Source organism: Protomyctophum parallelum, assembly GCF_964188405.1.
Source record: "Protomyctophum parallelum genome assembly, chromosome: 3".
Classification (NCBI taxonomy): Eukaryota; Metazoa; Chordata; class Actinopteri; order Myctophiformes; family Myctophidae; genus Protomyctophum; species Protomyctophum parallelum.
The window spans coordinates 42,364,359-42,371,954 of record NC_139698.1 but is presented as its reverse complement, the minus strand read 5'-3'; positions in this window follow the sequence as shown (position 1 = coordinate 42,371,954).

Sequence of the window (7,596 nt, the reverse complement as noted above, 5' to 3'; positions counted from 1 at the left end):
ACTAAACATCAGCAGGTGCAGCAGTTGTACTTGTCACCCCAGATTGTCGTCATAGCAGCAGGAGCTCCTGTGTCAGGTGGAGAACAGTGCCCTCTGCTTTCTTTAATCCTGGTAACACAGCTGGCTGGATTACCAGAGTGCCTTGACCTCCAGTGTTTGAATCCCTTGCTTCCCGGGACAAAGCTCCTGCTCAGTTCACCTGGCTGGTTCCTGCTGATGGGGAGATAAGACCAGATAAAAGTTGTCAGCCTTGTACAGCCCTGGCACAGCCTCACTGCTTGCGTTTCATCCAAGGAAAGAGACAGAGGAAGAGGATTCACCATACAATTAGCATATTGGTTTGGTCAGCTTCTTTAATATTGAAATATGATAAATCAGACCTCATGACTACTGTATATGTCATGTCCGGAAGCTCTATGGATTATGTTGCATTACATGAGCAACTTTACTGTTGTGATTTGTCTTTCTAGATATCATGCATTTCATCTTACTATATGTCATACAGAAGACTTTAGCTTTCAGTAACTGTTAGTAAGGTTCCGCTGGCATTGGATCATCATGAAATAAAGAACAGAGTAGTTTGCTAATTAAACTAAATAGACAGACCACCTGACACAAAACCAAGACCATTGGCAAAGGAAAGAGCGACAGAGGGCAAGCGAGGGGCCACTGGGTTGTGAGTTGAGAGAGAGGACATGATTGGCTTTGGCCAGTGCAGAAAGATTGTTTCCTTTGGCCCTGTGCTGCGATTTCCTGCTCTGTGATCATCTCTTCCATATGATTAAGCCGATGTGCAGAGCATGCAGTCATATGATGGGTTTTGCACCACTGGGCCCACGCTGGGGAGGAGTTAAATCAAGTGCAGAAGCAACAGTGCTTGGCCAGTGGGCTAAACTGAACACTGTAAAATCCTCAGTGTTAATTTAACGTTTCAAATGTACAAAAGGAACCAAATGGACCCATAAGAAAGGATTATCTTTGGATAAAGACCCAGAGACATACGTGTTGTAGCTAGAATTATTGAATAACAAATTATAATTGGCCATTGGCCATTTCCCATCCAATTGAAATTCAATAGCTTAATCAATAATAGATGATGACACTGTCTGTTTGATTGGAGAGACCAGTTGTCATTTGGGCCCCATGTGTGCCTAGGAGTATCTTTCTCAACTGTGTCTCTTTTTCTCTCTCACAGGCACATGCACACTCGCGCATTCACGCACGCACGCACACACACACACACACACACACACACACACACACACACACACACACACACACACACACACACACACACACACACACACTAATGTAGCCTTAACTAGCCCTAAGTAGGGCCCATGTAATATAATTATCCCAAATCACTGACCTCTCTTTCAGATCCTACACAATGCTAGGGGGCCTGCCACCCTGTCCCTCCCCAGTCCCAGAGTCACCCAGCTGGGTCTCATTCTGGGACTGACTGACCGACACACACGCACGCATGCACACACGCACACGCACACACACACACACACACACACACACACACACACACACACACACACACACACACACACACACACACACACACACACACACACACACACACACAGATAATATAAATGTGGATATCTCTTTGGAGTTCGGACCAGAGTGTGCATGGGCCATATTTCATGTTGCATCGCATGAGACTTTGCTGCAAATGATTGATCCATTAATTCCCAGATCTTCGTCATCTCACTTTCTAATCCCTTCATCTGCCCATCTGCCTTTCTGTATTTCTCTCTACTCTTCCTCCCCCGGAATGTGCCCTCGATCTCCCTCTCATTACCCAAACTATTTTGACTAAGCCTCTTACCTCTACAGCTGTACCTGATCCAGCATTGGAGAAGCAATCTGGAAAGCCAATTACTTTAATTAAGGCAGAGTCCCTGACCGCATAGTTGAGGACCGTGCAGTATGTGTATGTGTGTGTGCATGTGAGGATTCTCTGCTATGGCTTACGCACTCAACAATCTTCTCTTGTCACTTGTCAACACCCCAACATTTTAATCCTTCCTGCCTGTGTGCGTATTAAAAGTTTATGAGTATTCTGCATGGCTTCATGCACACCGCATAAGGACCATTTCTCTGAAGTCATCCTCATCCTGTTCATTCCGAGAAGGGGTTAGACGAAGTGCAGCGGGGGTGGGAGGGTGGGGTGGGGTGGTGTGTGTGTGTCTCTCTCTGTGTGTGTGTGTGTGTGTGTGTGTGTGTGTGTGTGTGTGTGTGTGTGTGTGTGTGTGTGTGTGTGTGTGTGTGTGTGTGTGTGCGCGTGTGTGTGTGTGTGTGTGTGTGTGTGTGTGTGTGTGTGTGCTTGAATTGCGCATAGGCTACTTATACTTTCATGATGTGGACATAACTGCATTCGGAAAATTGATTGCATTTTGTTCACTATTGTTTCTATTCTATCCAATGTTTTTGTATTACTTTATAGATGAATAATATGCAACCCAACTTTATAAAACAATATGCACTCACTCAGTGTTTTTATTTAAGGAGGTCAACCCATTTCAGTTAATAGACAAGTGAATCAAGTGAGCTATTTCTGTAAAATATGATTTCTGTGCAATATGATTTTCTGTAAAATATGTGATATGCATGTGAGGCATTTGGAATTAGTCTTGATTAAACATGCATGGATGCCCGCACGCATACATACACACACACACACACACACACACACACACACATACACACACACACACACACACACACACACACACACACACACACACACACACACACACACACACACACACACACACACACACAATTCCACAGCTTTACTCTATCCTCGAAAAATAAACAGTCACACAGCAGGCCTCTATACCGTGTGTGTATGTGTGTCCATGCGTGTCTGTCAGTCCATCCATCTATTTAGCATCTATCAGACCAAATAACATGTCTATACAGTGTGTGTGTGTGTGTGTGTGTGTGTGTGTGTGTGTGTGTGTGTGTGTGTGTGTGTGAGAGAGAGAGAGAGAGAGAGAGAGAGAGTTTGCATTAACACATGGCCCAGGTAGGCGAGGCGTAATCGCCTCTTTCAGCACCTTGGCTGGCTGGCGTGCTGCAGTGATCTTTCAGCGGCCAGACGCCCCGCTAGCACCTCTCTCCTCAGTGCAGTCCTTCAATTAGCAGTTTATTATTGCAGAGGCCCTCCATGTTGGCTGCTGGCGCTGATAGCCGCATGCCAATACTGCTACTGACACTTTGGTGTTTATGTATGTGCTTGTACGGAGGGAAAGGGCGGTGTGTGTGTGTGTGTGTGTGTGTGTGTGTGTGTGTGTGTGTGGGATGGCTGCCAAAGTGCAGAGTGACACCTTTCACTGGCTTCAGTCAATGAGGGAGGTTGTGGTTATTAATTAAACAAACTAAGCTAACCAAAGGTGTGTGTGTGTGTGTGTGTGTGTGTGTGTGTGTGTGTGTGTGTGTGTGTGTGTGTGTGTGTGTGTGTGTGTGTGTGTGTGTGTGTGTGTGTGTTCCAATGAAAACTGACTTCATACGACTCGAGATGTGACAGTGTGTTCTGTGTTGCTGGGAAGAAATACAAGAAAGACCTTCGTGAGAGGGTGCCAAATTGAATTAGATTTTACTCATGAGGATTAAATCATCCTGAATAATATAAAAAAACAATGTACAATGATTAAATCTATGGAACATTCTGTAGAAAATAGTTCCGGAAACAGATTCTCGACACAGCGAGTGTGCCACAGTCCTCTCTCGTCATCAAGGACCAGATGGCTACAGGTGTTTTGGTCTGTGTTCTGGGAAGAGAGATACAATGGCTAAAAATAGGTCCAGCTACTGTATCACTATCTCTGGAAACACAACAAACGTCTTCTTCAGAAATCCTATTCGCCTCTGACATTTTACAATGTATTATAGAAAACCCTGTGAGTCTGTATGTGTGTGCTATGGTGGATTGGGAATTCTGTCTTAATTGTGCATGATCAAGAATGACATGTGCGTGTGAACACACAATGTATCTATAAACTAACTGTAGCCTACTTAGACCACACACGTGCGAGTAACACGCGCACACACACAGTCACACACACACACACACACACACACACACACACACACACACACACACACACACACACCCCTCTCCCAGCAGCCTCTCCAAACCCCCATGCTCTCCTATCTGCCAATGCGCTGCTGGAGATATTGTTAGCATTCCATTTGCCATTTACATTTTCTCTGCTTGACATAATTGAGGAATGGATGCTCTTATGAAAATTAAACCCCCGGTCCTCCTGGGGTACTGTAACCCTGTTAAAATGTAATGAGATTCTTTATGCGTCTTCTTGTGATTTTTTTTTTATTAAATAGAATATCAGTATGACTAATTCCCTGGGCCTAAATGCGGACTGGAACACAGCATTATTGATAGGCTAGTGCATAAGTGGTCTCCCTTGCCCTGCCTCTAATGGCCTAATAATGCATTATACCAGTATCTGTGGGCCTGCGGCTTGCAGTGCTTATTGTCGTTATTGAAAACACCTGGGCGAACCATTCATCAAGGTTAAATCTCGACGGCCCATCCGTTCATTAGGCTGTCAGTAAACATCTTTATTTAGTTTCGCCTGCCGATGCTGGTGGACTAGAGGCACGGAGCCCCAACGTGCAGCTGGGGCTACCCAGTGGCGTGCAGCAGCTCTCTCTGTCCACGGTGGGACCCTGGCCTCCAGACTGTGGCCCTTGTCATTTTGGACTGATGATGAAGCGGAACAGATTAGGTTGGTCGTTCCCGGAACAGAGGCAATTCTATATTCACCGCGTATATTTATCTTCTCTGATGATTGCTTTGAGTGTAAGCAAGAAGGAGATGCTGAAAAACTGTTGGGTAATCTCCGAGAATTATTTTTTTATTTTTTTATTTTTTCAAGACTGATGGGCTGAGCCAAGTGCAGGCTAGTCGAGAAATGACTAGCATTGTCGGGCCCAATTTTTTAATTGAAGAGCAACTTGGGGGGGGTGGGGGGTGTAACCACCCTGAACAAGAAATGCAGCAAATTAGACCCCGGCGCGGCAACTATCGCCCTTTTCTATTCTTAGCTCCATCTCGAAAGTGATGGAAAAAATAGGCATAGTCTATAAACAGGTTGAAAAGTATCTTGCCAATAAAAAACGAATGTACGAATTCCAATCTGGCTTCAGAACATCCCATTCCACTGATACATGCCTTCTCTATTTGAACGACCACATCAAACATGAGGTGGTCATGCTGGACCTCCAAAAGGCTTTCGACACCGTAAAACCACTCCATACTGATTAATAAGCTAAAAGCAATTGGAGATGGAGGAGAGGACATTGGAGCAGCACGGACATTTAGAGCCTTCTATTAGGTGCTAGTATACAGAAAGACTAACGTTTTGACCTACTCGTCTTCATCAGAGTCATGCATGACTATGTCCTTGTCCCTGTGAAGCACCGGACCAGCCGTTCCAGGCTTGAGGCGCGTTGGTGGTAGACTCCCTTTGTTCCTAAAAGCAATTGGTTTTGATAGCACATCAGTGAGCTGGATGCAATCCTACCTGGAAGAGAGAGAACAGATGGTGGAGGTGAACGGAAAACTGTCACCCCCCCATGACATCAGCTTGTGAAGTTGTGACTGCAATTTGTTTCGGTTCGCGGATGACTCCTGGATGAGAACTGCTGGTCACAAACTTTCATTACACCTGGGAAAACGTATCCATTCTCTTTGGATCAAATACTGTACTGTACTGTACTGTACTGTACTACAATGCTGCGCCGTGTGTGTGTGTGTGTGTGTGTGTGTGTGTGTGTGTGTGTGTGTGTGTGTGTGTGTGTGTGTGTGTGTGTGTGTGTGTGTGTGTGTGTGTGAGCGCGCGCAAAACAACAAAACAAACTGGTCAGGCTACTACTTGGCCTTACTCCCAAAACCCACCTCACCCCCACTCATTTTGATAGGTTGGAAAGGCTTATAGAGTACAGCAACTTGCAATGGGCCTGGTCCACTAGATTCACTACACCACTAAGATACCCATGTACCTTTCAAAATACTTCCTTAATGTCAACAAAGTCCACGATCACAACACCAGAGGGAGTTCCACAAACTACACTCAACACAGATTTGGCTCAAACAAGGGATTATGCAACGAAAATGTGGAATGCCCTATACCAACAGCCGTTAAGAAATGTGAAGATGGTGGCTTGACGGCCTGGGTATCGGAGGAGACCCGAGGCTTTCTTCACCCTCCCAATAACTGATAGCAGAGATGGAGTACTCGTAGAGAAGCTGGGGAATTGGCTTTACTAAATTGGGACTTGAAGGGGAGGAAATGTTTTTTCTTTTTTTCTTTTGTCTCCTCCTTCAAAACCGCTCTCAAAGGGGTTTGAGGTAGGTTGTCGTTTGTCGGACCAATGACTAGTCTGAACTAAGTACTGCACCCCTTACGGGCGGCTGCAATTCGAAACTCATGGCCCCTGTAAAAAAGTCCCCCCCCCCCTATTTTTGAGGGGCACCTATGTCCAGCTTTGAGGGTCTGTGTAAACACAAACATTGAAGACAAAAGTATGTAAAAATAATCCCACCCGTGTGAAGTGAGGGGCGCTAATATATATTACAGTCTAACTCATGTTGCTATGATTAGGTGATGTAATGGTGATGTAAAACAAACACGGTCAAAACAAACATTAAACTCTCTTTATTGTCAATGGCATTTAATGTTTGTTAGGAACAAAATGACGTTGGCAAAATGTTTGGCATCACACATTGGCATGTTTAAGGAAAAACAAACATTTGTAGACACGTTTGTAGAGGGGCTAGCGCCCCTCAACAAACATTGAAGACAAAAGTGAAGACGAAAATTGTGATTGGCCAGAATGTGATGATGTATGATGACGTATGATGATAAGAGCGCCCCTCACTTCACATGGGTGTGACTTTTCTATAGTGTACGCGTTTTCCATTATGTTCTAACCGTGTATTATGATGATTTCATTGATTTGTCTTGTATATTTGTATGTCTTTAAATGTTCTGATTAATTGAAAATGGAGGACCCTTATGTAAACAAGTCTTAGTGCTTTTTCTGGTTTTATCCTCTTGCAGATTTTGTATTGACCTGTACTTTCCTTGAACTGTACCCATTTTACAAACTGTTAATACAATTTTCAATCAATCAATCACTCAATGAAAATCTGACCATTAGACTGACGGAAGTTCAAAAGGAGACAACTGACCATATGGAGCTTTTTTGACATCCGTATTGTAGGCTACATACTTGGTAGACCTAATAAAAACGCAGATGTATAAACTAAGCTCTCAAATTATTTATATTCTATTATTTTCTCTATTAGTATATTTCTCAAACCACATAAGTAATGAAAACAAATGTTGTGAATTTATCTGTGTTCATAAATGTTACCCTTGAATGAAAATGGAATGGGGGTTGGCATGTTTATTCATTACACATTTTGGCACTCTACAAAAAGTGCAGTTTAACAGCCTTTATAGTTGCAATATAGCTTACATCAGTTACATGTAGGCTACCCATGACATGTACCAGTGCCACTACCAGACAATTTAATGAATAAATTAGGCT